General features: G+C 39.9%; 1 pseudogene; it reads left to right on the plus strand.

Moving 5' to 3' along the window:
- Positions 1 to 19,473, plus strand: part of LOC140472676 (semaphorin-4B-like) — an 87,712-nt pseudogene that overhangs the window by 58,940 nt on the left and 9,299 nt on the right.

The raw sequence follows: 19,473 nt of genomic DNA on the forward strand, positions 1-19,473 counted from the left end.
GTGTGTATTTCTGTGTGTGTGTGTATGTGTGTGTATTTCTGTGTATGTGAGTGAGTGTATTTCTGTGTATGTGAGTGTGTGTATTTCTGTGTGTGTGTATGTGTGTGTATTTCTGTGTATGTGAGTGTGTGTATTTCTGTGTGTGTGTATGTGTGTGTATTTCTGTGTATGTGAGTGTGTGTATTTCTGTGTATGTGAGTGAGTGTATTTCTGTGTGTGTGAGTGAGTGTATTTCTGTGTGTGTGAGTGTGTGTGTATTTCTGTGTGTGTGTGTGTATTTCTGTGTGTGTGAGTGTGTGTATTTCTCTGTGTGTGTGTGAGTGTGAGTGTGTATTTCTGTGTGTGAGTGTGTGTATTTCTGTGTGTGTATGTGTGTGTATTTCTGTGTGTGTGTGAGTGTGTGTATTTCTGTGTGTGTATGTGTGTGTATTTCTGTGTGTGTGTGAGTGTGAGTGTGTATTTCTGTGTGTGAGTGTGTGTATTTCTGTGTGTGTGAGTGTGTGTGTATTTCTGTGTGTGTGAGTGTGTGTATTTCTGTGTGTGTGTATGTGTGTGTATTTCTGTGTATGCGAGTGTGTGTATTTCTGTGTGTGAGTGTGTGTATGTATTTCTGTGTATGTGAGTGAGAGTGAGTGTGTGTATATCTGTGTGTGTGAGTGGGTGAGTATTTCTGTGTGTGTGAGTAGGTGAATGTGTGTATATCTCTGTGTATATGAGTGAGTTTTGTGTGTATTTCTGTGTGCACACGTGTGTATGTGAGTGTGTGTATTTCTGTGTGTGTGTATGTGTGTGTATTTCTGTGTGTGTGAGTGTGTGTATTTTTGTGTGTGTGTATGTGTGTGTATTTCTGTGTATGCGAGTGTGTGTATTTCTGTGTGTGAGTGTGTGTATGTATTTCTGTGTATGTGAGTGAGAGTGAGTGTGTGTATATCTGTGTGTGTGAGTGGGTGAGTATTTCTGTGTGTGTGAGTAGGTGAATGTGTGTATATCTCTGTGTATATGAGTGAGTTTTGTGTGTATTTCTGTGTGCACACGTGTGTATGTGTATGTGTGAGTATTTCGGTGTGTGTGTATGTGTGTGTATTTCTGTGTGTGTGAGTGTGTGTATTTCTGTGTGTGTGTATGTGTGTGTATTTCTGTGTATGTGCGTGTGTGTATTTCTGTGTATGTGAGTGTGTGTATTTCTGTGTGTGTGTGTATGTGTGTGTATTTCTGTGTATGTGAGTGAGTGTATTTCTGTGTATGTGAGTGTGTGTATTTCTGTGTGTGTGTATGTGTGTGTATTTCTGTGTATGTGAGTGTGTGTATTTCTGTGTATGTGAGTGAGTGTATTTCTGTGTGTGTGAGTGTGTGTGTATTTCTGTGTGTGTGTGTACTTCTGTGTGTGTGAGTGTGTGTATTTCTCTGTGTGTGTATGTGTGTGTATTTCTGTGTGTGTGTGAGTGTGAGTGTGTATTTCTGTGTGCGAGTGTGTGTATTTCTGTGTGTGTGAGTGTGTGTGTATTTCTGTGTGTGTGAGTGTGTGTATTTCTGTGTGTGTGTATGTGTGTGTATTTCTGTGTATGCGAGTGTGTGTATTTCTGTGTGTGAGTGTGTGTATGTATTTCTGTGTATGTGAGTGAGAGTGAGTGTGTGTATTTCTGTGTGTGTGAGTGGGTGAGTATTTCTGTGTGTGTGAGTAGGTGAATGTGTGTATATCTCTGTGTATATGAGTGAGTTTTGTGTGTATTTCTGTGTGCACACGTGTGTATGTGAGTGTGTGTATTTCTGTGTGTGTGTATGTGTGTGTATTTCTGTGTGTGTGAGTGTGTGTATTTTTGTGTGTGTGAGTGTGTGTATTTCTGTGTGTGTGTATGTGTGTGTATTTCTGTGTGTGTGAGTGTGTGTATTTCTGTGTGTGTATGTGTGTGTATTTCTGTGTATGCGAGTGTGTGTATTTCTGTGTGTGAGTGTGTGTATGTATTTCTGTGTATGTGAGTGAGAGTGAGTGTGTGTATATCTGTGTGTGTGAGTGGGTGAGTATTTCTGTGTGTGTGAGTAGGTGAATGTGTGTATATCTCTGTGTATATGAGTGAGTTTTGTGTGTATTTCTGTGTGCACACGTGTGTATGTGTATGTGTGAGTATTTCGGTGTGTGTGTATGTGTGTGTATTTCTGTGTGTGTGAGTGTGTGTATTTCTGTGTGTGTGTATGTGTGTGTATTTCTGTGTATGTGCGTGTGTGTATTTCTGTGTATGTGAGTGTGTGTATTTCTGTGTGTGTGTATGTGTGTGTATTTCTGTGTATGTGAGTGAGTGTATTTCTGTGTATGTGAGTGTGTGTATTTCTGTGTGTGTGTATGTGTGTGTATTTCTGTGTATGTGAGTGTGTGTATTTCTGTGTATGTGAGTGAGTGTATTTCTGTGTGTGTGTGTGTATTTCTGTGTGTGTGTATGTATTTCTGTGTGTGTGTGTGTATTTCTGTGTGTGTGAGTGTGTGTGTATTTCTGTGTGAGTGTGTGTATTTCTGTGTGTGTGTGTGTATTTCTGTGTATGTGAGTGAGTGTATTTCTGTGTGAGTGTGTGTATTTCTGTGTGTGTGTGTATTTCTGTGTGTGTGAGTGTGTGTGTATTTCTGTGTGTGTGAGTGTGTGTATTTCTGTGTGTGTGTATGTGTTTGTATTTCTGTGTGTGTGAGTGTGTGTATTTCTGTGTGTGTGAGTGTGTGTATTTCTGTGTGTGTGTATGTGTGTGTATTTCTGTGTATGTGAGTGAGTGTATTTCTGTGTATGTGAGTGTGTGTATTTCTGTGTGTGTGAGTGTGTGTATTTCTGTGTATGTGAGTGTGTGTATTTCTGTGTATGTGAGTGTGTGTATTTCTGTGTATGTGAGTGTGTGTATTTCTGTGTGTGTGTATGTGTGTGTATTTCTGTGTATGTGAGTGAGTGTATTTCTGTGTGTGTGAGTGTGTGTATTTCTGTGTGTGTGAGTGTGTGTGTATTTCTGTGTATGTGAGTGTGTGTATTTCTGTGTGTGTGTATGTGTGTGTATTTCTGTGTGTGTGAGTGTGTGTATTTCTGTGTGTGTGTGTGTGTATTTCTGTGTGTGTGTGAGTGTGAGTGTGTATTTCTGTGTGTGAGTGTGTGTATTTCTGTGTGTGTGAGTGTGTGTGTATTTCTGTGTGTGTGAGTGTGTGTATTTCTGTGTGTGTGTATGTGTATGTATTTCTGTGTATGTGAGTGAGAGTGAGTGTGTGTATATCTGTGTGTGTGAGTGGGTGAGTATTTCTGTGTGTGTGAGTAGGTGAATGTGTGTATATCTCTGTATATGAGTGAGTTTTGTGTGTATTTCTGTGTGCACACGTGTGTATGTGTATGTGTGAGTATTTCGGTGTGTGTGTATGTGTGTGTATTTCTGTGTGTGTGAGTGTGTGTATTTCTGTGTGTGTGTATGTGTGTGTATTTCTGTGTGTGTGAGTGTGTGTATTTCTGTGTGTGTGTATGTGTGTGTATTTCTGTGTATGTGCGTGTGTGTATTTCTGTGTATGTGAGTGTGTGTATTTCTGTGTGTGTGTGTATGTGTGTGTATTTCTGTGTATGTGAGTGAGTGTATTTCTGTGTATGTGAGTGTGTGTATTTCTGTGTGTGTGTATGTGTGTGTATTTCTGTGTATGTGAGTGTGTGTATTTCTGTGTGTGTGAGTGTGTGTATTTCTGTGTATGTGAGTGTGTGTATTTCTGTGTGTGTGTATGTGTGTGTATTTCTGTGTATGTGAGTGTGTGTATTTCTGTGTATGTGAGTGAGTGTATTTCTGTGTGTGTGAGTGAGTGTATTTCTGTGTGTGTGAGTGTGTGTGTATTTCTGTGTGTGTGTGTGTATTTCTGTGTGTGTGAGTGTGTGTATTTCTCTGTGTGTGTGTGAGTGTGAGTGTGTATTTCTGTGTGTGAGTGTGTGTATTTCTGTGTGTGTATGTGTGTGTATTTCTGTGTGTGTGTGAGTGTGTGTATTTCTGTGTGTGTATGTGTGTGTATTTCTGTGTGTGTGTGAGTGTGAGTGTGTATTTCTGTGTGTGAGTGTGTGTATTTCTGTGTGTGTGAGTGTGTGTGTATTTCTGTGTGTGTGAGTGTGTGTATTTCTGTGTGTGTGTATGTGTGTGTATTTCTGTGTATGCGAGTGTGTGTATTTCTGTGTGTGCGTGTGTGTATGTATTTCTGTGTATGTGAGTGAGAGTGAGTGTGTGTATATCTGTGTGTGTGAGTGGGTGAGTATTTCTGTGTGTGTGAGTAGGTGAATGTGTGTATATCTCTGTGTATATGAGTGAGTTTTGTGTGTATTTCTGTGTGCACACGTGTGTATGTGAGTGTGTGTATTTCTGTGTGTGTGTATGTGTGTGTATTTCTGTGTGTGTGAGTGTGTGTATTTTTGTGTGTGTGTATGTGTGTGTATTTCTGTGTATGCGAGTGTGTGTATTTCTGTGTGTGAGTGTGTGTATGTATTTCTGTGTATGTGAGTGAGAGTGAGTGTGTGTATATCTGTGTGTGTGAGTGGGTGAGTATTTCTGTGTGTGTGAGTAGGTGAATGTGTGTATATCTCTGTGTATATGAGTGAGTTTTGTGTGTATTTCTGTGTGCACACGTGTGTATGTGTATGTGTGAGTATTTCGGTGTGTGTGTATGTGTGTGTATTTCTGTGTGTGTGAGTGTGTGTATTTCTGTGTGTGTGTATGTGTGTGTATTTCTGTGTATGTGCGTGTGTGTATTTCTGTGTATGTGAGTGTGTGTATTTCTGTGTGTGTGTGTATGTGTGTGTATTTCTGTGTATGTGAGTGAGTGTATTTCTGTGTATGTGAGTGTGTGTATTTCTGTGTGTGTGTATGTGTGTGTATTTCTGTGTATGTGAGTGTGTGTATTTCTGTGTATGTGAGTGAGTGTATTTCTGTGTGTGTGAGTGTGTGTGTATTTCTGTGTGTGTGTGTGTACTTCTGTGTGTGTGAGTGTGTGTATTTCTCTGTGTGTGTATGTGTGTGTATTTCTGTGTGTGTGTGAGTGTGAGTGTGTATTTCTGTGTGCGAGTGTGTGTATTTCTGTGTGTGTGAGTGTGTGTGTATTTCTGTGTGTGTGAGTGTGTGTATTTCTGTGTGTGTGTATGTGTGTGTATTTCTGTGTATGCGAGTGTGTGTATTTCTGTGTGTGAGTGTGTGTATGTATTTCTGTGTATGTGAGTGAGAGTGAGTGTGTGTATTTCTGTGTGTGTGAGTGGGTGAGTATTTCTGTGTGTGTGAGTAGGTGAATGTGTGTATATCTCTGTGTATATGAGTGAGTTTTGTGTGTATTTCTGTGTGCACACGTGTGTATGTGAGTGTGTGTATTTCTGTGTGTGTGTATGTGTGTGTATTTCTGTGTGTGTGAGTGTGTGTATTTTTGTGTGTGTGAGTGTGTGTATTTCTGTGTGTGTGTATGTGTGTGTATTTCTGTGTGTGTGAGTGTGTGTATTTCTGTGTGTGTGTATGTGTGTGTATTTCTGTGTATGCGAGTGTGTGTATTTCTGTGTGTGAGTGTGTGTATGTATTTCTGTGTATGTGAGTGAGAGTGAGTGTGTGTATATCTGTGTGTGTGAGTGGGTGAGTATTTCTGTGTGTGTGAGTAGGTGAATATGTGTATATCTCTGTGTATATGAGTGAGTTTTGTGTGTATTTCTGTGTGCACACGTGTGTATGTGTATGTGTGAGTATTTCGGTGTGTGTGTATGTGTGTGTATTTCTGTGTGTGTGAGTGTGTGTATTTCTGTGTGTGTGTATGTGTGTGTATTTCTGTGTATGTGCGTGTGTGTATTTCTGTGTATGTGAGTGTGTGTATTTCTGTGTGTGTGTATGTGTGTGTATTTCTGTGTATGTGAGTGAGTGTATTTCTGTGTATGTGAGTGTGTGTATTTCTGTGTGTGTGTATGTGTGTGTATTTCTGTGTATGTGAGTGTGTGTATTTCTGTGTATGTGAGTGAGTGTATTTCTGTGTGTGTGTGTGTATTTCTGTGTGTGTGTATGTATTTCTGTGTGTGTGTGTGTATTTCTGTGTGTGTGAGTGTGTGTGTATTTCTGTGTGAGTGTGTGTATTTCTGTGTGTGTGTGTGTATTTCTGTGTATGTGAGTGAGTGTATTTCTGTGTGAGTGTGTGTATTTCTGTGTGTGTGTGTGTATTTCTGTGTGTGTGAGTGTGTGTGTATTTCTGTGTGTGTGAGTGTGTGTATTTCTGTGTGTGTGTATGTGTTTGTATTTCTGTGTGTGTGAGTGTGTGTATTTGTGTGTGTGTATGTGTGTGTATTTCTGTGTGTGTGTGAGTGTGAGTGTGTATTTCTGTGTGTGTGAGTGTGTGTGTATTTCTGTGTGTGTGAGTGTGTGTATTTCTGTGTGTGTGTATGTGTGTATTTCTGTGTATGCGAGTGTGTGTATTTCTGTGTGTGAGTGTGTGTATGTATTTCTGTGTATGTGAGTGAGAGTGAGTGTGTGTATTTCTGTGTGTGTGAGTGGGTGAGTATTTCTGTGTGTGTGAGTAGGTGAATGTGTGTATATCTCTGTGTATATGAGTCAGTTTTGTGTGTATTTCTGTGTGCACACGTGTGTATGTGAGTGTGTGTATTTCTGTGTGTGTGTATGTGTGTGTATTTCTGTGTATGTGAGTGAGTGTATTTCTGTGTATGTGAGTGTGTGTATTTCTGTGTGTGTGTATGTGTGTGTATTTCTGTGTATGTGAGTGTGTGTATTTCTGTGTATGTGAGTGTGTGTATTTCTGTGTGTGTGAGTGTGTGTATTTCTGTGTGTGTGTGTGTGTATTTCTGTGTATGTGAGTGTGTGTATTTCTGTGTGTGTGTATGTGTGTGTATTTCTGTGTGTGCGAGTGTGTGTATTTCTGTGTGTGTGTATGTGTGTGTATTTCTGTGTGTGTGTGAGTGTGAGTGTGTATTTCTGTGTGCGAGTGTGTGTATTTCTGTGTGTGTGAGTGTGTGTGTATTTCTGTGTGTGTGAGTGTGTGTATTTCTGTGTGTGTGTATGTGTGTGTATTTCTGTGTGTGTGAGTGTGTGTATTTCTGTGTATGTGAGTGTGTGTATTTCTGTGTGTGTATTTCTGTGTATGTGAGTGTGTGTATTTCTGTGTATGTGAGTGTGTGTATTTCTGTGTATGTGAGTGAGTGTATTTCTGTGTGTGTGAGTGAGTGTGTATTTCTGTGTGTGTGAGTATGTGTATTTCTGTGTATGTGAGTGAGTGTATTTCTGTGTGTGTGTATGTGTGTGTATTTCTGTGTGTGTGTATGTGTGTGTATTTCTGTGTATGTGAGTGTGTGTATTTCTGTGTATGTGAGTGAGTGTATTTCTGTGTATGTGAGTGTGTGTATTTCTGTGTGTGTGAGTGTGTGTGTATTTCTGTGTGTGTGAGTGTGTGTATTTCTGTGTGTGTGTATGTGTGTGTATTTCTGTGTGTGTGAGTGTGTGTATTTGTGTGTGTGTATGTGTGTGTATTTCTGTTTGTGTGTGAGTGTGAGTGTGTATTTCTGTGTGTGAGTGTGTGTATTTCTGTGTGTGTGAGTGTGTGTGTATTTCTGTGTGTGTGAGTGTGTGTATTTCTGTGTGTGTGTATGTGTGTATTTCTGTGTATGCGAGTGTGTGTATTTCTGTGTGTGAGTGTGTGTCTGTATTTGTGTGTATGTGAGTGAGAGTGAGTGTGTGTATTTCTGTGTGTGTGAATGGGTGAGTATTTCTGTGTGTGTGAGTAGGTGAATGTGTGTATATCTCTGTGTATATGAGTCAGTTTTGTGTGTATTTCTGTGTGCACACGTGTGTATGTGTATGTGTGTGTATTTCGGTGTGTGTGTATGTGTGTGTATTTCTGTGTATGTGAGTGTGTGTATTTCTGTGTGTGTGTATGTGTGTGTATTTCTGTGTATGTGAGTGTGTGTATTTCTGTGTATGTGAGTGTGTGTATTTCTGTGTGTGTGAGTGTGTGTATTTCTGTGTGTGTGTGTATGTGTGTGTATTTCTGTGTATGTGAGTGAGTGTATTTCTGTGTATGTGAGTGTGTGTATTTCTGTGTGTGTGTATGTGTGTGTATTTCTGTGTATGTGAGTGTGTGTATTTCTGTGTATGTGAGTGAGTGTATTTCTGTGTGTGTGAGTGTGTGTGTATTTCTGTGTGTGTGTGTATTTCTGTGTGTGTGAGTGTGTGTATTTCTCTGTGTGTGTATGTGTGTGTATTTCTGTGTGAGTGTGAGTGTGTATTTCTGTGTGTGAGTGTGTGTATTTCTGTGTGTGTGAGTGTGTGTGTATTTCTGTGTGTGTGAGTGTGTGTATTTCTGTGTGTGTGTATGTGTGTGTATTTCTGTGTATGCGAGTGTGTGTATTTCTGTGTGTGAGTGTGTGTATGTATTTCTGTGTATGTGAGTGAGAGTGAGTGTGTGTATTTCTGTGTGTGTGAGTGGGTGAGTATTTCTGTGTGTGTGAGTAGGTGAATGTGTGTATATCTCTGTGTATATGAGTGAGTTTTGTGTGTATTTCTGTGTGCACACGTGTGTATGTGAGTGTGTGTATTTCTGTGTGTGTGTATGTGTGTGTATTTCTGTGTGTGTGAGTGTGTGTATTTTTGTGTGTGTGAGTGTGTGTATTTCTGTGTGTGTGTATGTGTGTGTATTTCTGTGTGTGTGAGTGTGTGTATTTCTGTGTGTGTGTATGTGTGTGTATTTCTGTGTATGCGAGTGTGTGTATTTCTGTGTGTGAGTGTGTGTATGTATTTCTGTGTATGTGAGTGAGAGTGAGTGTGTGTATATCTGTGTGTGTGAGTGGGTGAGTATTTCTGTGTGTGTGAGTAGGTGAATGTGTGTATATCTCTGTGTATATGAGTGAGTTTTGTGTGTATTTCTGTGTGCACACGTGTGTATGTGTATGTGTGAGTATTTCGGTGTGTGTGTATGTGTGTGTATTTCTGTGTGTGTGAGTGTGTGTATTTCTGTGTGTGTGTATGTGTGTGTATTTCTGTGTATGTGCGTGTGTGTATTTCTGTGTATGTGAGTGTGTGTATTTCTGTGTGTGTGTATGTGTGTGTATTTCTGTGTATGTGAGTGAGTGTATTTCTGTGTATGTGAGTGTGTGTATTTCTGTGTGTGTGTATGTGTGTGTATTTCTGTGTATGTGAGTGTGTGTATTTCTGTGTATGTGAGTGAGTGTATTTCTGTGTGTGTGTGTGTATTTCTGTGTGTGTGTATGTATTTCTGTGTGTGTGTGTGTATTTCTGTGTGTGTGAGTGTGTGTGTATTTCTGTGTGAGTGTGTGTATTTCTGTGTGTGTGTGTGTATTTCTGTGTATGTGAGTGAGTGTATTTCTGTGTGAGTGTGTGTATTTCTGTGTGTGTGTGTGTATTTCTGTGTGTGTGAGTGTGTGTGTATTTCTGTGTGTGTGAGTGTGTGTATTTCTGTGTGTGTGTATGTGTTTGTATTTCTGTGTGTGTGAGTGTGTGTATTTGTGTGTGTGTATGTGTGTGTATTTCTGTGTGTGTGTGAGTGTGAGTGTGTATTTCTGTGTGTGTGAGTGTGTGTGTATTTCTGTGTGTGTGAGTGTGTGTATTTCTGTGTGTGTGTATGTGTGTGTATTTCTGTGTATGCGAGTGTGTGTATTTCTGTGTGTGAGTGTGTGTATGTATTTCTGTGTATGTGAGTGAGAGTGAGTGTGTGTATTTCTGTGTGTGTGAGTGGGTGAGTATTTCTGTGTGTGTGAGTAGGTGAATGTGTGTATATCTCTGTGTATATGAGTGAGTTTTGTGTGTATTTCTGTGTGCACACGTGTGTATGTGAGTGTGTGTATTTCTGTGTGTGTGTATGTGTGTGTATTTCTGTGTATGTGAGTGAGTGTATTTCTGTGTATGTGAGTGTGTGTATTTCTGTGTGTGTGTATGTGTGTGTATTTCTGTGTATGTGAGTGTGTGTATTTCTGTGTATGTGAGTGTGTGTATTTCTGTGTGTGTGAGTGTGTGTATTTCTGTGTGTGTGTGTGTGTATTTCTGTGTATGTGAGTGTGTGTATTTCTGTGTGTGTGTATGTGTGTGTATTTCTGTGTGTGCGAGTGTGTGTATTTCTGTGTGTGTGTATGTGTGTGTATTTCTGTGTGTGTGTGAGTGTGAGTGTGTATTTCTGTGTGTGAGTGTGTGTATTTCTGTGTGTGTGAGTGTGTGTGTATTTCTGTGTGTGTGAGTGTGTGTATTTCTGTGTATGTGAGTGTGTGTATTTCTGTGTGTGTATTTCTGTGTATGTGAGTGTGTGTATTTCTGTGTATGTGAGTGTGTGTATTTCTGTGTATGTGAGTGAGTGTATTTTTGTGTGTGTGAGTGAGTGTGTATTTCTGTGTGTGTGAGTATGTGTATTTCTGTGTATGTGAGTGAGTGTATTTCTGTGTGTGTGTATGTGTGTGTATTTCTGTGTGTGTGTATGTGTGTGTATTTCTGTGTATGTGAGTGTGTGTATTTCTGTGTATGTGAGTGAGTGTATTTCTGTGTATGTGAGTGTGTGTATTTCTGTGTGTGTGAGTGTGTGTGTATTTCTGTGCGTGTGAGTGTGTGTATTTCTGTGTGTGTGTATGTGTGTGTATTTCTGTGTGTGTGAGTGTGTGTATTTGTGTGTGTGTATGTGTGTGTATTTCTGTTTGTGTGTGAGTGTGAGTGTGTATTTCTGTGTGTGAGTGTGTGTATTTCTGTGTGTGTGAGTGTGTGTGTATTTCTGTGTGTGTGAGTGTGTGTATTTCTGTGTGTGTGTATGTGTGTATTTCTGTGTATGCGAGTGTGTGTATTTCTGTGTGTGAGTGTGTGTCTGTATTTGTGTGTATGTGAGTGAGAGTGAGTGTGTGTATTTCTGTGTGTGTGAATGGGTGAGTATTTCTGTGTGTGTGAGTAGGTGAATGTGTGTATATCTCTGTGTATATGAGTCAGTTTTGTGTGTATTTCTGTGTGCACACGTGTGTATGTGTATGTGTGTGTATTTCGGTGTGTGTGTATGTGTGTGTATTTCTGTGTATGTGAGTGTGTGTATTTCTGTGTGTGTGTATGTGTGTGTATTTCTGTGTATGTGAGTGTGTGTATTTCTGTGTATGTGAGTGTGTGTATTTCTGTGTGTGTGAGTGTGTGTATTTCTGTGTGTGTGTATGTGTGTGTATTTCTGTGTATGTGAGTGAGTGTATTTCTGTGTATGTGAGTGTGTGTATTTCTGTGTGTGTGAGTGTGTGTATTTCTGTGTATGTGAGTGTGTGTATTTCTGTGTATGTGAGTGTGTGTATTTCTGTGTATGTGAGTGTGTGTATTTCTGTGTGTGTGTATGTGTGTGTATTTCTGTGTATGTGAGTGAGTGTATTTCTGTGTGTGTGAGTGTGTGTATTTCTGTGTGTGTGAGTGTGTGTGTATTTCTGTGTATGTGAGTGTGTGTATTTCTGTGTGTGTGTATGTGTGTGTATTTCTGTGTGTGTGAGTGTGTGTATTTCTGTGTGTGTGTGTGTGTATTTCTGTGTGTGTGTGAGTGTGAGTGTGTATTTCTGTGTGTGAGTGTGTGTATTTCTGTGTGTGTGAGTGTGTGTGTATTTCTGTGTGTGTGAGTGTGTGTATTTCTGTGTGTGTGTATGTGTGTGTATTTCTGTGTATGCGAGTGTGTGTATTTCTGTGTGTGAGTGTGTGTATGTATTTCTGTGTATGTGAGTGAGAGTGAGTGTGTGTATATCTGTGTGTGTGAGTGGGTGAGTATTTCTGTGTGTGTGAGTAGGTGAATGTGTGTATATCTCTGTATATGAGTGAGTTTTGTGTGTATTTCTGTGTGCACACGTGTGTATGTGTATGTGTGAGTATTTCGGTGTGTGTGTATGTGTGTGTATTTCTGTGTGTGTGAGTGTGTGTATTTCTGTGTGTGTGTATGTGTGTGTATTTCTGTGTATGTGCGTGTGTGTATTTCTGTGTATGTGAGTGTGTGTATTTCTGTGTGTGTGTGTATGTGTGTGTATTTCTGTGTATGTGAGTGAGTGTATTTCTGTGTATGTGAGTGTGTGTATTTCTGTGTGTGTGTATGTGTGTGTATTTCTGTGTATGTGAGTGTGTGTATTTCTGTGTGTGTGTATGTGTGTGTATTTCTGTGTATGTGAGTGTGTGTATTTCTGTGTATGTGAGTGAGTGTATTTCTGTGTGTGTGAGTGAGTGTATTTCTGTGTGTGTGAGTGTGTGTGTATTTCTGTGTGTGTGTGTGTATTTCTGTGTGTGTGAGTGTGTGTATTTCTCTGTGTGTGTGTGAGTGTGAGTGTGTATTTCTGTGTGTGAGTGTGTGTATTTCTGTGTGTGTATGTGTGTGTATTTCTGTGTGTGTGTGAGTGTGTGTATTTCTGTGTGTGTATGTGTGTGTATTTCTGTGTGTGTGTGAGTGTGAGTGTGTATTTCTGTGTGTGAGTGTGTGTATTTCTGTGTGTGTGAGTGTGTGTGTATTTCTGTGTGTGTGAGTGTGTGTATTTCTGTGTGTGTGTATGTGTGTGTATTTCTGTGTATGCGAGTGTGTGTATTTCTGTGTGTGAGTGTGTGTATGTATTTCTGTGTATGTGAGTGAGAGTGAGTGTGTGTATATCTGTGTGTGTGAGTGGGTGAGTATTTCTGTGTGTGTGAGTAGGTGAATGTGTGTATATCTCTGTGTATATGAGTGAGTTTTGTGTGTATTTCTGTGTGCACACGTGTGTATGTGAGTGTGTGTATTTCTGTGTGTGTGTATGTGTGTGTATTTCTGTGTGTGTGAGTGTGTGTATTTTTGTGTGTGTGTATGTGTGTGTATTTCTGTGTATGCGAGTGTGTGTATTTCTGTGTGTGAGTGTGTGTATGTATTTCTGTGTATGTGAGTGAGAGTGAGTGTGTGTATATCTGTGTGTGTGAGTGGGTGAGTATTTCTGTGTGTGTGAGTAGGTGAATGTGTGTATATCTCTGTGTATATGAGTGAGTTTTGTGTGTATTTCTGTGTGCACACGTGTGTATGTGTATGTGTGAGTATTTCGGTGTGTGTGTATGTGTGTGTATTTCTGTGTGTGTGAGTGTGTGTATTTCTGTGTGTGTGTATGTGTGTGTATTTCTGTGTATGTGCGTGTGTGTATTTCTGTGTATGTGAGTGTGTGTATTTCTGTGTGTGTGTGTATGTGTGTGTATTTCTGTGTATGTGAGTGAGTGTATTTCTGTGTATGTGAGTGTGTGTATTTCTGTGTGTGTGTATGTGTGTGTATTTCTGTGTATGTGAGTGTGTGTATTTCTGTGTATGTGAGTGAGTGTATTTCTGTGTGTGTGAGTGTGTGTGTATTTCTGTGTGTGTGTGTACTTCTGTGTGTGTGAGTGTGTGTATTTCTCTGTGTGTGTATGTGTGTGTATTTCTGTGTGTGTGTGAGTGTGAGTGTGTATTTCTGTGTGCGAGTGTGTGTATTTCTGTGTGTGTGAGTGTGTGTGTATTTCTGTGTGTGTGAGTGTGTGTATTTCTGTGTGTGTGTATGTGTGTGTATTTCTGTGTATGCGAGTGTGTGTATTTCTGTGTGTGAGTGTGTGTATGTATTTCTGTGTATGTGAGTGAGAGTGAGTGTGTGTATTTCTGTGTGTGTGAGTGGGTGAGTATTTCTGTGTGTGTGAGTAGGTGAATGTGTGTATATCTCTGTGTATATGAGTGAGTTTTGTGTGTATTTCTGTGTGCACACGTGTGTATGTGAGTGTGTGTATTTCTGTGTGTGTGTATGTGTGTGTATTTCTGTGTGTGTGAGTGTGTGTATTTTTGTGTGTGTGAGTGTGTGTATTTCTGTGTGTGTGTATGTGTGTGTATTTCTGTGTGTGTGAGTGTGTGTATTTCTGTGTGTGTGTATGTGTGTGTATTTCTGTGTATGCGAGTGTGTGTATTTCTGTGTGTGAGTGTGTGTATGTATTTCTGTGTATGTGAGTGAGAGTGAGTGTGTGTATATCTGTGTGTGTGAGTGGGTGAGTATTTCTGTGTGTGTGAGTAGGTGAATGTGTGTATATCTCTGTGTATATGAGTGAGTTTTGTGTGTATTTCTGTGTGCACACGTGTGTATGTGTATGTGTGAGTATTTCGGTGTGTGTGTATGTGTGTGTATTTCTGTGTGTGTGAGTGTGTGTATTTCTGTGTGTGTGTATGTGTGTGTATTTCTGTGTATGTGCGTGTGTGTATTTCTGTGTATGTGAGTGTGTGTATTTCTGTGTGTGTGTATGTGTGTGTATTTCTGTGTATGTGAGTGAGTGTATTTCTGTGTATGTGAGTGTGTGTATTTCTGTGTGTGTGTATGTGTGTGTATTTCTGTGTATGTGAGTGTGTGTATTTCTGTGTATGTGAGTGAGTGTATTTCTGTGTGTGTGTGTGTATTTCTGTGTGTGTGTATGTATTTCTGTGTGTGTGTGTGTATTTCTGTGTGTGTGAGTGTGTGTGTATTTCTGTGTGAGTGTGTGTATTTCTGTGTGTGTGTGTGTATTTCTGTGTATGTGAGTGAGTGTATTTCTGTGTGAGTGTGTGTATTTCTGTGTGTGTGTGTATTTCTGTGTGTGTGAGTGTGTGTGTATTTCTGTGTGTGTGAGTGTGTGTATTTCTGTGTGTGTGTATGTGTTTGTATTTCTGTGTGTGTGAGTGTGTGTATTTGTGTGTGTGTATGTGTGTGTATTTCTGTGTGTGTGTGAGTGTGAGTGTGTATTTCTGTGTGTGTGAGTGTGTGTGTATTTCTGTGTGTGTGAGTGTGTGTATTTCTGTGTGTGTGTATGTGTGTATTTCTGTGTATGCGAGTGTGTGTATTTCTGTGTGTGAGTGTGTGTATGTATTTCTGTGTATGTGAGTGAGAGTGAGTGTGTGTATTTCTGTGTGTGTGAGTGGGTGAGTATTTCTGTGTGTGTGAGTAGGTGAATGTGTGTATATCTCTGTGTATATGAGTGAGTTTTGTGTGTATTTCTGTGTGCACACGTGTGTATGTGAGTGTGTGTATTTCTGTGTGTGTGTATGTGTGTGTATTTCTGTGTATGTGAGTGAGTGTATTTCTGTGTATGTGAGTGAGTGTATTTCTGTGTATGTGAGTGTGTGTATTTCTGTGTGTGTGAGTGTGTGTATTTCTGTGTGTGTGTATGTGTGTGTATTTCTGTGTATGTGAGTGTGTGTATTTCTGTGTATGTGAGTGTGTGTATTTCTGTGTGTGTGAGTGTGTGTATTTCTGTGTGTGTGTGTGTGTATTTCTGTGTATGTGAGTGTGTGTATTTCTGTGTGTGTGTATGTGTGTGTATTTCTGTGTGTGCGAGTGTGTGTATTTCTGTGTGTGTGTATGTGTGTGTATTTCTGTGTGTGTGTGAGTGTGAGTGTGTATTTCTGTGTGCGAGTGTGTGTATTTCTGTGTGTGTGAGTGTGTGTGTATTTCTGTGTGTGTGAGTGTGTGTATTTCTGTGTGTGTGTATGTGTGTGTATTTCTGTGTGTGTGAGTGTGTGTATTTCTGTGTATGTGAGTGTGTGTATTTCTGTGTGTGTATTTCTGTGTATGTGAGTGTGTGTATTTCTGTGTATGTGAGTGTGTGTATTTCTGTGTATGTGAGTGAGTGTATTTCTGTGTGTGTGAGTGAGTGTGTATTTCTGTGTGTGTGAGTATGTGTATTTCTGTGTATGTGAGTGAGTGTATTTCTGTGTGTGTGTATGTGTGTGTATTTCTGTGTGTGTGTATGTGTGTGTATTTCTGTGTATGTGAGTGTGTGTATTTCTGTGTATGTGAGTGAGTGTATTTCTGTGTATGTGAGTGTGTGTATTTCTGTGTGTGTGAGTGTGTGTGTATTTCTGTGTGTGTGAGTGTGTGTATTTCTGTGTGTGTGTATGTGTGTGTATTTCTGTGTGTGTGAGTGTGTGTATTTGTGTGTGTGTATGTGTGTGTATTTCTGTTTGTGTGTGAGTGTGAGTGTGTATTTCTGTGTGTGAGTGTGTGTATTTCTGTGTGTGTGAGTGTGTGTGTATTTCTGTGTGTGTGAGTGTGTGTATTTCTGTGTGTGTGTATGTGTGTATTTCTGTGTATGCGAGTGTGTGTATTTCTGTGTGTGAGTGTGTGTCTGTATTTGTGTGTATGTGAGTGAGAGTGAGTGTGTGTATTTCTGTGTGTGTGAATGGGTGAGTATTTCTGTGTGTGTGAGTAGGTGAATGTGTGTATATCTCTGTGTATATGAGTCAGTTTTGTGTGTATTTCTGTGCACACGTGTGTATGTGTATGTGTGTGTATTTCGGTGTGTGTGTATGTGTGTGTATTTCTGTGTATGTGAGTGTGTGTATTTCTGTGTGTGTGTATGTGTGTGTATTTCTGTGTATGTGAGTGTGTGTATTTCTGTGTATGTGAGTGTGTGTATTTCTGTGTGTGTGAGTGTGTGTATTTCTGTGTGTGTGTATGTGTGTGTATTTCTGTGTATGTGAGTGAGTGTATTTCTGTGTATGTGAGTGTGTGTATTTCTGTGTGTGTGAGTGTATTTCTGTGTATGTGAGTGTGTGTATTTCTGTGTATGTGAGTGTGTGTATTTCTGTGTATGTGAGTGTGTGTATTTCTGTGTGTGTGTATGTGTGTGTATTTCTGTGTATGTGAGTGAGTGTATTTCTGTGTGTGTGAGTGTGTGTATTTCTGTGTGTGTGTATGTGTGTGTATTTCTGTGTGTGTGAGTGTGTGTATTTCTGTGTGTGTGTGTGTGTATTTCTGTGTGTGTGTGAGTGTGAGTGTGTATTTCTGTGTGTGAGTGTGTGTATTTCTGTGTGTGTGAGTGTGTGTGTATTTCTGTGTGTGTGAGTGTGTGTATTTCTGTGTGTGTGTATGTGTGTGTATTTCTGTGTATGCGAGTGTGTGTATTTCTGTGTGTGAGTGTGTGTATGTATTTCTGTGTATGTGAGTGAGAGTGAGTGTGTGTATATCTGTGTGTGTGAGTGGGTGAGTATTTCTGTGTGTGTGAGTAGGTGAATGTGTGTATATCTCTGTATATGAGTGAGTTTTGTGTGTATTTCTGTGTGCACACGTGTGTATGTGTATGTGTGAGTATTTCGGTGTGTGTGTATGTGTGTGTATTTCTGTGTGTGTGAGTGTGTGTATTTCTGTGTGTGTGTATGTGTGTGTATTTCTGTGTATGTGCGTGTGTGTATTTCTGTGTATGTGAGTGTGTGTATTTCTGTGTGTGTGTGTATGTGTGTGTATTTCTGTGTATGTGAGTGAGTGTATTTCTGTGTATGTGAGTGTGTGTATTTCTGTGTGTGTGTATGTGTGTGTATTTCTGTGTATGTGAGTGTGTGTATTTCTGTGTGTGTGAGTGTGTGTATTTCTGTGTATGTGAGTGTGTGTATTTCTGTGTGTGTGTATGTGTGTGTATTTCTGTGTATGTGAGTGTGTGTATTTCTGTGTATGTGAGTGAGTGTATTTCTGTGTGTGTGAGTGAGTGTATTTCTGTGTGTGTGAGTGTGTGTGTATTTCTGTGTGTGTGTGTGTATTTCTGTGTGTGTGAGTGTGTGTATTTCTCTGTGTGTGTATGTGTGTGTATTTCTGTGTGTGTGTGAGTGTGAGTGTGTATTTCTGTGTGTGAGTGTGTGTATTTCTGTGTGTGTGAGTGTGTGTGTATTTCTGTGTGTGTGAGTGTGTGTATTTCTGTGTGTGTGTATGTGTGTGTATTTCTGTGTATGCGAGTGTGTGTATTTCTGTGTGTGAGTGTGTGTATGTATTTCTGTGTATGTGAGTGAGAGTGAGTGTGTGTATATCTGTGTGTGTGAGTGGGTGAGTATTTCTGTGTGTGTGAGTAGGTGAATGTGTGTATATCTCTGTGTATATGAGTGAGTTTTGTGTGTATTTCTGTGTGCACACGTGTGTATGTGAGTGTGTGTATTTCTGTGTGTGTGTATGTGTGTGTATTTCTGTGTGTGTGAGTGTGTGTATTTTTGTGTGTGTGTATGTGTGTGTATTTCTGTGTATGCGAGTGTGTGTATTTCTGTGTGTGAGTGTGTGTATGTATTTCTGTGTATGTGAGTGAGAGTGAGTGTGTGTATATCTGTGTGTGTGAGTGGGTGAGTATTTCTGTGTGTGTGAGTAGGTGAATGTGTGTATATCTCTGTGTATATGAGTGAGTTTTGTGTGTATTTCTGTGTGCACACGTGTGTATGTGTATGTGTGAGTATTTCGGTGTGTGTGTATGTGTATGTATTTCTGTGTGTGTGAGTGTGTGTATTTCTGTGTGTGTGAGTGTGTGTATTTCTGTGTGTGTGTATGTGTGTGTATTTCTGTGTATGTGCGTGTGTGTATTTCTGTGTATGTGAGTGTGTGTATTTCTGTGTGTGTGTGTATGTGTGTGTATTTCTGTGTATGTGAGTGAGTGTATTTCTGTGTATGTGAGTGTGTGTATTTCTGTGTGTGTGTATGTGTGTGTATTTCTGTGTATGTGAGTGTGTGTATTTCTGTGTATGTGAGTGAGTGTATTTCTGTGTGTGTGAGTGTGTGTGTATTTCTGTGTGTGTGTGTACTTCTGTGTGTGTGAGTGTGTGTATTTCTCTGTGTGTGTATGTGTGTGTATTTCTGTGTGTGTGTGAGTGTGAGTGTGTATTTCTGTGTGCGAGTGTGTGTATTTCTGTGTGTGTGAGTGTGTGTGTATTTCTGTGTGTGTGAGTGTGTGTATTTCTGTGTGTGTGTATGTGTGTGTATTTCTGTGTATGCGAGTGTGTGTATTTCTGTGTGTGAGTGTGTGTATGTATTTCTGTGTATGTGAGTGAGAGTGAGTGTGTGTATTTCTGTGTGTGTGAGTGGGTGAGTATTTCTGTGTGTGTGAGTAGGTGAATGTGTGTATATCTCTGTGTATATGAGTGAGTTTTGTGTGTATTTCTGTGTGCACACGTGTGTATGTGAGTGTGTGTATTTCTGTGTGTGTGTATGTGTGTGTATTTCTGTGTGTGTGAGTGTGTGTATTTTTGTGTGTGTGTATGTGTGTGTATTTCTGTGTATGCGAGTGTGTGTATTTCTGTGTGTGAGTGTGTGTATGTATTTCTGTGTATGTGAGTGAGTGTATTTCTGTGTATGTGAGTGTGTGTATTTCTGTGTGTGTGTATGTGTGTGTATTTCTGTGTATGTGAGTGTGTGTATTTCTGTGTATGTGAGTGAGTGTATTTCTGTGTGTGTGTGAGTGTGTGTATTTCTGTGTGTGTGTATGTGTGTGTATATCTGTGTATGTGAGTGTGTGTATATCTCTGTGTATATGAGTCAGTTTTGTGTGTATTTCTGTGTGCACACGTGTGTATGTGTATGTGTGTGTATTTCCGTGTGTGTGAGTGTGTGTGTATTTCTGTGTGTATTTCTGTGTGTGTGTATGTGTGTGCATTTCTGTGTGTGTGAGTGTGTGTATTTCTGTGTATGCGAGTGTGTGAGTGTGAGTGTGTATTTCTGTGTGTGAGTGTGTGTATTTCTGTGTATGTGAGTGTGTGTATTTCTCTGTGAGTGT

This window comes from Chiloscyllium punctatum, unplaced genomic scaffold, assembly GCF_047496795.1.
Source record: "Chiloscyllium punctatum isolate Juve2018m unplaced genomic scaffold, sChiPun1.3 scaffold_404, whole genome shotgun sequence".
In the NCBI taxonomy this organism is placed as follows: Eukaryota; Metazoa; Chordata; class Chondrichthyes; order Orectolobiformes; family Hemiscylliidae; genus Chiloscyllium; species Chiloscyllium punctatum.